Source organism: Corythoichthys intestinalis, chromosome 11 (genome assembly GCF_030265065.1).
Source record: "Corythoichthys intestinalis isolate RoL2023-P3 chromosome 11, ASM3026506v1, whole genome shotgun sequence".
Lineage (NCBI taxonomy): Eukaryota > Metazoa > Chordata > Actinopteri > Syngnathiformes > Syngnathidae > Corythoichthys > Corythoichthys intestinalis.
Window position 1 is genome coordinate 7,354,503 of NC_080405.1, and position 12,295 is coordinate 7,366,797.

Below are 12,295 nucleotides of genomic sequence, written 5' to 3' on the forward strand. Positions count from 1 at the left end.
CTGTGGTTCGCCGAGATCGCCGTGATCCAACTACGAACTTGTGAACGGCAGCATCTTTAAATATATGCTATTGGAGCTGGAATTACCGAGGACGGGAAAAAAGCACATCTAAATGCCGCCGAGGGCCTCCGTGATGTCGCTATTTGTTCACGAGGCTCCGGAGCTCTGCGGTCTGATATCACATTCTCGTATGCTATTTTTGCAATACTTTTATAAATGTGATTTATTGACCTGTTTTGGAGTGCACCAATCGTTTTTAAAAAAAACAAGAAATGGAATCATGTCTAAATGTTTTATTGCGATTAATGCCTGCAATAAAAAAAAAGAATGACATACTATCTGTGTTAACATCATATTGTAGCATTTGCTTAGCGGAAGTTTGGTCGCGAAAACAGCACACGAGCCTCAGCGCCTTTTTCCTCTTTTATTAACTTCCCGCCACCTCACCAATGCCAAAAAAACAACAACAACTATATACACTGACGCAATCCAGTCCACCAATCGGAGCGTCGCGCCGGTGCACCAGCACACCAACGACAGTCCCGTGCTGGTGCATAAATTAACCCATTGATGACAGCCCCGGTGACGCTACACAGCCCCCACCTAGCCGGTTAGTTGTCCCCAGCAACCGTAGCGTCCAGAATGTAATCCTGTAACCGGAAAGGAAGTCTGCGGTGCCGCCGAGGACACCCCGTCTCTACTCCAGCCGGCGTAGGAGATGTTCGAGAGTTCTCAGCCCGTTCCTCCAGACTGGCCTCCATCTCTGGAGTTGCCCGGGGTTGATAAGGGGCGAGCCGGTCCCGATGGAGGACGACCACCCAGTTCCTCCTCAATGTCTGTACTCGATACACCACATCCGACAGTTTCTCCAGAACAGTGCACGGTCCCACCCAGTGGCTCATGAGTTTTGGGGACAATCCCCGCTTTCGCTCTGGGCTGTAGATCCAAACCTGTGCGCCGACAGCGAAATCTTCCCCTCTACAGCGGACGTCATATGCCCTCTTCTGGCGAACGCCAGCCTGGCCGAGGGTCTGTCGGGCTACGTCGTGAACCTCTCGTAGTCTGTCTCGCAGATGGCCATAGTAATCCATTCCGGCCTCGCCCACCACCTCTGGCTCAGGAGGGGATCCAAACACCAGGTCAACAGGAGTGCGGAGCTCTCGCCCGAACATGAGAGCCGCGGGAGTGCATTTAGTGGACTCCTGAACCGCCGAGCGATATGCCCATAGGACCAGAGGTAGATGTAAGTCCCAATCACGTTGCTGACGGCTGGTCAAGATGGCAAGTTGAGTGGCCAGAGTGCGGTTAAAACGTTCCACCAAACCATCACTCTGGGGGTGCAGTGGCGTAGTACGGGTCTTCTTGATTCCGAGTCGCTTGCAGACCTCACTGAAGACCTTAGCCTCGAAGTTCCGCCCCTGGTCACTATGCAATTCCTCTGGGGCACCAAATCTGCAGAACATCTCATTGACCAGATGTTCGGCGGTAGTGATGGCGCTCTGGTCAGGGACAGCATAGGCTTCAGGCCATTTGGTAAAATAGTCCATGGCCACCAAGACATATCGATTTCCTCGTTCGGTGACTGGAAAGGGGCCCAGGATGTCAACGGCCACACGCTCCATGGGTGCCCCCACCTGGTACTGTTGCAGGGGGGCATGCGAGCGTTGGCCTGGCCCCTTCTGTGCTGTGCAAGTGTCACAGCGGTGCACATGGAGTTCAACATCTAGGCGACATCCTGGCCAGTAGAATCGGGAACGGAGGCGCAGCAGGGTCTTGGTGACGCCGAAGTGACCCGTTCCGGCCGAGCCATGGACGAGCTGGAGGACTTGCATCCTCAGGTTACGAGGCACCAGGAGTTGGAGGATATCACGGGTGCCAGCAGGATTCTTCCAGCGACGGTAGAGAAGGTTGTCACGGATGACAAGGCCAGCCCACTGCGAATGGAGTGCCTTAGTCTCTTGGTCGAGCATAGCGATGGCCGCCCATGCTGGACGCTGGTCGGCCTCCAGCCATCCTCGAACACGGCTGAGAACGGGGTCCCCTTCTTGGGCGTGTCGTAACGTCACCAGGTCAACCTCAACCATGTTGGGAGCCGTCGCTGTCGCTCGGTCGTGTGCCCCTTCGGCCGCGGCTGCTTCTCGATGTGCCACTGCCACTGTGGCCACCGGTTCTCGTTCCTCCTGGCGTTGGCAGTGTCGGTAGTCATTGCAGGGCCGCCGTGACAGGGCATCAGCGTTGGTGTGTTGACGCCCTGGACGATGATGGATTTCGTAGTCGTAGTCCTGCAGCGTCTCCATCCACCGAGCGAGCTGTCCTTCGGGCTCCCGGAAAGTGAGAAGCCAGGTGAGCGAGGCGTGGTCAGTGCGCAGAAGGAATTTTTGCCCATACAAATATGGCCGGAACCGGCGCAGTGCCAAGACCACAGCCAGCAGTTCCCTCCGTGTGACACAGTAATTTCGTTCAGGCCGGCTGAGGGCACGACTATAGTAGGCGACGACTTGCTCACCGTGCTCGCCTTCTTGTGACAACACTGCCCCTATGCCAACGTTACTAGCATCAGTGTCCACTATAAATGGTCGCTGGAGGTCGGGGTAGGCCAACACTGGAGCTTCAATTAAGGCTCTCTTGAGTCTGGTGAAGGCCCGGCCACAGTCCTCAGTCCACTGAAACACTTGCCCCTTTTGCGTCAATTTGTGCAGAGGGCTGGCAATGGAGGCGAAGTCCCGAATGAATCGACGGTAGTAGGGCGCCAGGCCCAAAAAACTGCGCAGCTCACTGACATTCCCCGGCACCGGCCAGTCTTTCACGGCCGCTGTCTTAGCTGGGTCGGTGGCCACCCCCGCCGAATTGATGACGTGGCCCAAGAATGACGTCTCTCGTCTAAACAGGTTGCACTTCTTGGGGTGGAGACGAAGCCCAGCTTGTCTGATCGCGTCGAACACCTCCCGTAGGTGGCTCAGCGCGCTCTGGAAGTTAGCTGCATGGACTAGAAGGTCATCCAAGTAGACAACACAGCGGCTGCGTGGAATGTCAACGAGCACTTTCTCCATCAGACGTTCAAAGGTGGCTGGAGCATTGCAAAGTCCAAATGGCATAACTCTGAACTGCCATAATCCTTGTCCCAGGGAGAATGCAGTCTTTGGTCGTGCCTCTGGGGCTAGTTCCACCTGCCAATATCCGCTCCGCAGGTCAAGAGAGCTGAACCAGCAGGAGCCGGCGACGTAGTCAAGGGCATCGTCGATACGCGGCAGGGGGTAAGAGTCCTTGCGTGTAACTTTATTGAGCCGCCGATAGTCTACACAGAATCGCCAAGTGCCATCTTTTTTCTTGACCAGAACTACTGGGGCTGCCCATGGGCTGGACGATGCCTCGATTACTCCCGCCTCCAACATCTCTTGAATTTGTTTTTCGGCTGTAGCACGCTTGGCGAAGGGAAGGCACCGAGGCCGAAGGCGAATGGGGCTTGCATCCCCGGTATCTATCTCGTGCTGAACCAAGCCGGTGTGCGTGCAGTCTTTGTCTTTGGCGGCAAAGATGTCAGCGAAGCAGTCCAACAGCTCCTTCAACTGGTGACGCTGGCCGCTTTCTAAACCATCACTGCTCCGTCGGTACAGCTCCTCGATGGCTTGCTTGGTCTCAGCGGATGGTGGTAGTGGATTCGGTCTCGTGGCTTGTGGTCCATCGTGCCTTCTCATCGCCGATGGCATGGACGTGTGTCGCAGTCCTTTTCCGCCAGCCGTTTGCAGGGGAATCACCTCAGAGTCCAGTTTTAGTGCAGTACTGGCTACGTCCACCAATCGGAGCGTCACGCCGGTGCACCAGCACACCAACGACAGTCCCGTGCTGGTGCATAAATTAACCCATTGATGACAGCCCCGGTGACGCTACAATATGTACGTAACCTTGTAGCATTTCCTTGTAACAAAACAATCCATGTCAGCCCTTCTGCAGTCGGCAAATGTAATATAACTTGTAATTTCACCACATTTTGGTCACTAATGGCCGTAGTATCAATCCATTCCTCACGTTAACACAGGCTGACCGTTGTTAATAATTTTGTCCACGAATGATCAACGAAGTGACACGAACTGCTATCCAATCTCATCTACGTGTCATCTAGGTCGTGCTGAATCAATTTTTGAAGATTCCATGGGTTGCTCTGGCTTGATTTCGTAGTTTTATCATCGTCAATACACTGCTAATACACTGCTACTCAACCGGACCGGAAGTGCGAAGCAGACATTTTCCTAGATGGCGGCGCCCATATTTCGCTCAGGAAACTTGTCTATAGACCCCAATCACATGACGTCACAACTCCGCCCCCTGACTGGAGCAGCCATATTGTCCGTCAGCTCGTCGTGTTTACACATTACCGCTACGTACATGCCTCCTATTACGGCGTGTTTTTCTGCTCGTTAACATTAATAATCAAAATGGCGAAGGCGTGTGTGGCGGTCGGTTGCAGTAACAGAGAAGATAGACGGAGAGACTTGAAGTTCTACCGTATTCTGAGAGACCCGAAGAGGAGAGCGAGATGGACTGCTGTAATTCGACAAGAAATCTGGGCACCAAACGATCACCACAGACTATGTAGTAGTCATTTTATATCTGGTAAGATGCATTTAATATATATTTAGAAGATTTTGGGCTGACAACCACAATTAAGATCATTGTGTGACGTTGGTGATTGGGGTCTATATGGTTGCCTCTTTTTCTTTGGGAGTGGAGTTGTTTTGTTGGTGTTGTTGGCGGTAAGCAGAGTAAAAAGAGGGAGAAAAATACAACTTCAGTGTCTAATTTTTCGCCGCCAAGCAAGCGTTACAAAATTAAAAATGAATGAAAACTAAATACTATTGAATATGTCATCATTATCATTTTAAAAATTTCAGTGACTGGTAAAAATAGATTATGACCGGATTTTTATGACCCTGTCAGTCAAAATGACAGACAACGAAAATGTCTAGCGCAACCTCTGAATTCTGTACATTATTTTGCGGTCACGGTGTATCAGCTTCACAAAAAGAAATGCAAAACAAACCATTCGGTGTTTCTGTTGCCGCCGGTGTTTCATCAGTGTGATTGCTCCCCTCAATGAGCCTTTCATTAGGCCGCATTGGCTTTCGTTTGGGCTCAAATTGATAACCCAAAACACCAAAGAAAGGTTCATAACTCTCCTCGTCACCATTAGAAGAATGTTAGTTACGTCGGATTTGTCACTGCAACTAGAAACAAAATTATCCGCCATCATCGCTGCCATTCAGTACTAAGCACTGAACCGGTTGTTTCCTTATAGTGACGTCGCGCACACAATATGCTAGATTTCCGGCATCTTGGGGGCGGGTCGTTTTAGCTTGACAATCGACCTAATTTCTATCATTTTCATGGTGTTGCGATGTGTGTAATTACGCGAAGTGGCATGATATGAATTCAAAAGGCATGCGTTTATGGATAAATGATGGAATATTAGCGTTTCCCCAGGTGTTGTCATACCCTTTAAGGGCTGTTCCATTTCTCCAAACAGCTGATGTGAACTTTGTGAGATCGACCCTTAAGGGCTTAGTGATCGTGTCAATAATGATGGTCACTTCAGACCTGCCTATATCCCACAATACATTGCAGTGGTGCATAGAATACAATGGTGATAATGAAGCTCAAATACCGTTGGCTGCTGTCTATTTACCACCAAAGAAGAAGGACATTAAATAATAGTGATGTCACGAGGTGCGCCGAGTCTTCGAAGCGTGTGTCGAGTAATGAAGGGACTTTTCTGCGAAGCGCGTACCGAGGCTCGCTTCATTTAGGGGAGGTTCCGAAAATGATGACGTCCGAAGCCTCGCTGCCAAGCTGTACCAAGTGATCGCTTCATGGAGTGCTTTAGATTTGCTACGCGGTTTGACTGCTCGCTTCCGTCTATCAACACCTCTGCCTGCATTCAAAATGTGGGTATTAGCAGGAGAGTTGTGATCAAGTGAGAGTTTGGATAATTTGGAGGTGGTTTAGAGAGTGAAAATTTTAAGTGAGTTGAAAGAAGGGTACAGTAGTTGATACTAGGATGAAGCCAGCAAGAAAGAGGACTTTCTCTCTGTGGAAAATAAATGTATAAATAATAAAACAATGAAAATCCCTACCATCCCTAAACGACATCAATGTCCAAATTGCACAAGCATCATCAGTAACCTTTTTCATGTTACACGAACATGTTTACTGTTCTCTCAGATTACGTGTAACAGGTTCACGCAAGTCTTTTGTGTCGAAACTTCCCTTTCCTCATCTGGGTGCGCTGGCAGGCAAAGTGGGTAGCCCGGGCTTCTGGCTTGGTGGTCAGAGCATCCGCCTACCGTGCTGGACACGTCGTGCAAGTGAGTTCGAGTTCTGTCCTGGGTATGGATTGCGTCGCGCGGGCCGGATCCATGCATCACCGGCGACATACGCACATATCATTATCAGAAAAAATAACATTGCACAACCTACCACATTATTATAATGCCATTTATGAAATTACTTTCACACATACACAGACGACATTAAAAATATATACATATAGGTTTTGCTTCATGAGTGACATGTGAGTTCGAGTTCTGTCCTGTGTATGGATTGCGTCGCGCGGCCCGGATCCATGCAGCACCGGCGACATACGCACATATCATTATCAGAAAAAATAACATTGCACAACCTACCACATTATTATAATGCCATTTATGAAATTACTTTCACACATACACAGACCACATTAAAAATATATACATATAGGTTTTGTTTCATGAGTGACATATGAGACTGTGACTGTATGTGGCAACTCCTCTTACTAGACCCAAATGTTCAAACGTTTATATGTATAATTTGTTGTACGTTGATTTTTGGGGAGCTGCTTGGCACTGTTGACCTACAGGAGACATCATATTATATATTTTATATGACTCCGCGGTGCTGTTTATGTGTGCGTTTTTGTTTCATTTGTATTGGTCCTTTTTTTTTTTTTTTTTTTTTATGATTCCCCGCCCTATACATCATGGTCACTCAGGTTATGAGTTTGATCCCATTGCTGAAGATGTCTGCCAAATTTAATTTCTGTGACTGGAAAACAATGAAAAGAAAGTTGAAGAAAAAATATATACATTATACTTATGTGATAATCTATGTACATCGAGGATTTGGTCAGGCAATATTTTGCTAAATAATACCTTCCCAACAGACACACACACAAAAATTAACGAATCCCTCATGTGGTTGGGAGACAAAGGATTGTGATTATACAGTTAGCCAGTAGGTGGTTCCGTGGACACATGAAGCTGCAAGAAATGAACCCTTTCTCGAACCAACTGGCTCAAGTGGTGCAATGCCTCATGAGGCTTCATCTCACCATCACTATTAAATAAGTACCCAGCGCGGTGTTTGAATGTTATACCAAACTGCCTTTCGAATTGTAAAATCCATCAATGTTGTTTAAAAAAAAACAATTACACAGCCTTGAAATGTTCAACACTTCCTCATTGACTTTGTCTGCACACTTTCATGTATAACACAACGACAGGCAGTAATATAGCGCCACGTCTGGCTGAGTGTATATTACACTATAGCACAAGTATGAAAATATAAACAAGTTTTCTGAGCAAAATATGGGCGGCACCATCTTGGACAATGTCTGCCTTAAACTTCCGGTTCAGAAATAACAACATAAATTATGCTTGAAGTAAGCAGTGTGTTGAGTGCGTTGACAAAGTTAAAACTGCAAGATTAAAGGAACTCACGGAATCTCCATAAATAGATTCAGCACGACGTAGATGAGATTGGATGATTGTTCTTATCAGTTTATTGATCATTTGTAGACAAAATTTTAACAACCTGTCACCCTGTGTTGACGTGAGGTATAGAATGATACGCCGGCCACTTGAGTGACCAAAATTAGATGAAATTACACATTATATTACATTTGCCGAATGCAGAAGGGCTGACACGGATTTTGTTGTTACAAGGAAATAAAGGTATGTTCATATAAACTAAAATAGTATGTCATTCTTTTTCATTGCAGATAATGATCGCAATAAAAAACATTTAAACAACATGATTCCATTTCTTGTTTCCTCGAATGGAGAAAACATATTTGCTCTTATGAAACTAAAAGGATCATGTTTTCTGTGGTCAATCGGTGCCAAATAAAAACTGGGAGGGAGGTTAAAATGTTCACTTTCGAGTTATGTTCTTGGTAGCACTCTATGTCAAATGCTTTTTTTTTTTTTTTTTAAGGTGCTTTGAAGACGCCACATGATTGAACAGGCCGGCGTGATCATAGAAGAGCAAGCTTGAGTATGATTGGTATAATGGATGTCAGGTGATTATTGTTGCAACGTCATATTGGTGAAACTGGTACGGCCACAGTTGGCGTCTCTGGCAAAAAAAAAAAAAAGAGTCAAATCTAATCTGCAGAGTAAAGAAGATAAATGTAACAACTAGTGTAGCTCAAAGCCTCTGAGCAGTGTTATTTCTTTACAAATCTCAAGTAACAGTAAAAAGTATGGCTTAGTAAAACTACTCTTAGAAGTACATTTTTCTCAAAAAGGTACGCAATTAAATGTAATGCATTTCTGCCCACCTGTGCTGACTACCTTTTCTCATGTTTGATTTTGTTTTAACTTGGGCTTTCAAACGATTACAATTTTTAATCGAGTTAATTACAGCTTAAAAATTAATTCATCGTAATTAATCGCAATTAATCGCAATTCAGACCATCTATAAAATATGCCATATTTTTCTGTAAATTATTGGAATGGAAAGATAAGACACAAGACGGATATATACATTCAACATACGGTACATAAGGACTGTATTTGTTGATTATAACAATAAATCAACAAGATGGCATTAACATTATTAACATTCTGTTAAAGCGATCCATGGATAGAGGGACTTGTAGTTCTTAAAAGAAAAATGTCAGTACAAGTTATAGAAATTTTATATTAAAACCTATTTTAATGTTTTCATTTTGATAAAATTTGTAAAATTTTCAATCAAAAAATAAACTAGTAGCCCGCCATTGTTGATGTCAATAATTACTTACACAATGCTCATGGGTGCTGAAGCCTATAAAATCAGTCGCACCCAAGCGCCAGCAGAGGGCGGCAAAACTCCATAAAACACAACAAGTGAGCGTTTCACTGTACTGTCATTTAAATCTGTTTGAGCGGGGCATTTGTGCGTTAATTGCGTCAAATATTTTAACGTGATTAATTTTAAAAATTAATTAACGCCCGTTAACACGATAATTTTGACAGCCCTAGTTTCAATTGGCCTAGCTCTCGATCGATTCCACTTGTTGCACAAGAAAATACCAAGTCTTTTTTAAAGTAGTAGGAGATTGAATAGCGTTGTAAAGAGATAGTTTAGGCGAAAACGGAATAGCTTTGTGTTGTGAACTACAGTGTGGAAATTACCTGCAAAGCAGGCCGACACTGAAAAGATGTTAGATCAACATTCCGCTGTGGATCTTATATCGTTGAATCAACATCACTTTTGCACCCTCAATTAATGTTGTTTCAACGTTGAAATCCTTACAAAACCTAAACGTCATTTCGATTATTAGTAATATTGGAACAACGCTGAATCAGAGATATGGTTTTGACCAAAACGCCCGCTCATCCATAATTAAATTAGACTTTTCAATCATATTTCGCGGTCAATCATAAATCAACTATTTGTCAACAGTAGTTCATCGACTGCAACAATGTTAACCCAACTATCGCCTGACATACCAATTTTCACTTGACGTCGAAAATTTCAATGTCAACCATACTGATGATTTTGATGGAAAATCAACGTTTATTCAATGTCGGTCTGCTATCTGGGTTGGTCCTTTGAAACAACTGTTTTTAGCATTGTCAAGAAAGCCTCGTGTCACGACACTTGCTCTGAGACTTGAGGCAACAATTTGCCATTGACTAGAGACCGATGCACGGGTACACCCAACTTCCCTTTAAAATTCCTGGCAACTCGCAAGTTCTCCAGCCCTGACCCCCAACTGCTCTAAGGCAGGGGTCCCCAACGACCCGGCCGCGGACCGTGCATATATACACTGTATATGCAGTGCCTATCATGTATAATAGATGTTTGACAGTTAGATAATTCCCATTTCATTGCATTCCTAAATCAGTCATGGTCAAAACAATTTGGCATTTGAACACAAAAATTTATTGGAAAAACCTTTATATTGTCAAAGTGAAAACTGATTTCTACAGTCTAATGTCAACAAAATGAAAATATATAAATGAAAATAACTGACGTGACGTACCTAGCAACATTAACTAAGGGGTGGGGGTGGAGCTTTTGTGAAAGGTCAATAGGGCTAACTGTCCTAGTGTCTCATATTAGTGAAGGTGATCTTGGAAAATAATTGTCCATTGTCTCTTTAAGAGCTGTGAAATCATTATACTTTGTTTCACGGATGAGAAATGGTTTCTTTTAAAGCAAATATGTATATGTATGTATTTTTGCAAAATTGTCACTCATATACATATACCCCTTTACAGACGCTCCTTTCGTCTGTTTGATCATTTTACACAAGATTATGTTATGGCATAAGATTAACTTCTAAGAGAGCAACCATCCTAGGTGTGTCTTTTTGCACTCTAAGAGGCTTATGGGAGAAATATGCTCTGGTTAATAGCTTATATTTTTAGCTTTTCTTTAAAGAGACAATCAGATTTCACTACCCCTTCTCAACTTAAAAACCTTGTGATGCAGACAGAAATGTCATGTAATGTGTTTGAACACGGCAGTAAAGCTTTGGCATAAGTACGACAACACCACAGTAGACAGGCTTTGCAGCACCACAGGGGTGTCAATCCCTTATTTGTGTGAATCTTGGCTTTGGCCTTGAGTATCATTTTAAGCCTCTCTTTTTGCAGATAACATATTCTACCTGTGTGCAGGTTCTCTCTAATCTTCCAATTCAGAAACAAGAACCTGCATGATAGATCAGCGATTCTCGAAGTGTAGTACGGAGAAGTGTTGGGTGTGTGGAAAATAGGGGTGAGGACTAGAACTAGGGAAGACCGTTCAGCCATCTAAGGCTTTGTTCAGACCGGCAGCCAAAAAGTTTGGCCCATTCAGATCGAAACTTGATGGCTTTTTTTGTAGTCTGAACAGTAACAAAGCACAGAAATCCGATTTTTGCTAGACAGATTGAAATTACATATGGGAGGTAGTTTCATATCCGATATGGACAACATGCTTCATCATCACTCTACGAGACAGAAAACTCAATGCGGCAGAGAGCGCCAGTCAAAGTGAGGAGCAGTTGAAAAGAGGGCGAAACAAGTGCCCCTTTTGTAAATTATTAGACGGCGTTCATGGAGACAAGCCCAACATTAGCCGAGGGCTTGCGCTCGTCAGCACTCACTGCATGTTTCGTTGACTGTAATAATTAAGTATACAGATATTCCCTGGGTTACGAACGAGTTCCGTTCCAGCGCTGGCAGTGTAACCCAAATTTCCGCATCAGTCAGAATGAACCCTTTAAGTACCCTAAATACCCTCTAAATCTCAAAATTAACTATCCAAAAACATGTAATATATACGTCATTGTACTGCCCTCGCTAAACAGCAAGCTAAACCGTAATCTTTCCCCCCTCTCTCTGTCTCTCGCCCGCACAACTTCTTCGTGGGAGCAAATGCGCTCTTCCTCATGTGTGTGCCTGCACTCTTCTTCGTGTGCGCAAATATGTTCTTCTTCATGTGTACGTGCTCTCTTAGTTTTACTCGCGTGCTGTAGTACTATTGCTTATTGTGCCAAAATAAAAACATGCATCGCAAAAAGTCAACATTATGATCAAATACACACTTCGCCAAAGGGCAGAAGAATCATATCAATAAAATAAAGTAAAAAATAAGATACTGTGTGGTACAATAAGGTCCACCCGCGCCGGTTCTCCCCTTGCCCGCGCTCAGGGCTTCCTTGCACACCGCGGCAGCCTCCCTACTCAGCGGGGCCTGAGATGCGGGGGAGCCCATGATAGGGTACCCGATGCCGCAGGGCGCGGGCCCCTCTCTCGGGGCGAACCCGTTCCAGGGCGCCCTTCCCTTTACCAAGAAAAGAGAACTCTCCCTAGGCTCCATCTGTCACATTTGGTTCTTTGCAACCCATAAAAGGCAACCCAAGCACAGGTGCCGAGATATTTTACTTGCTAATCATCATTCGACACTTGCATACCTGTCAAGTTGCATGGTTTTGGCGTAATTTGTACAAGTATGTGCTGATTTTTAAACGTGTACGCCGTACGTTTTTCGCACATTACGTTTTTTT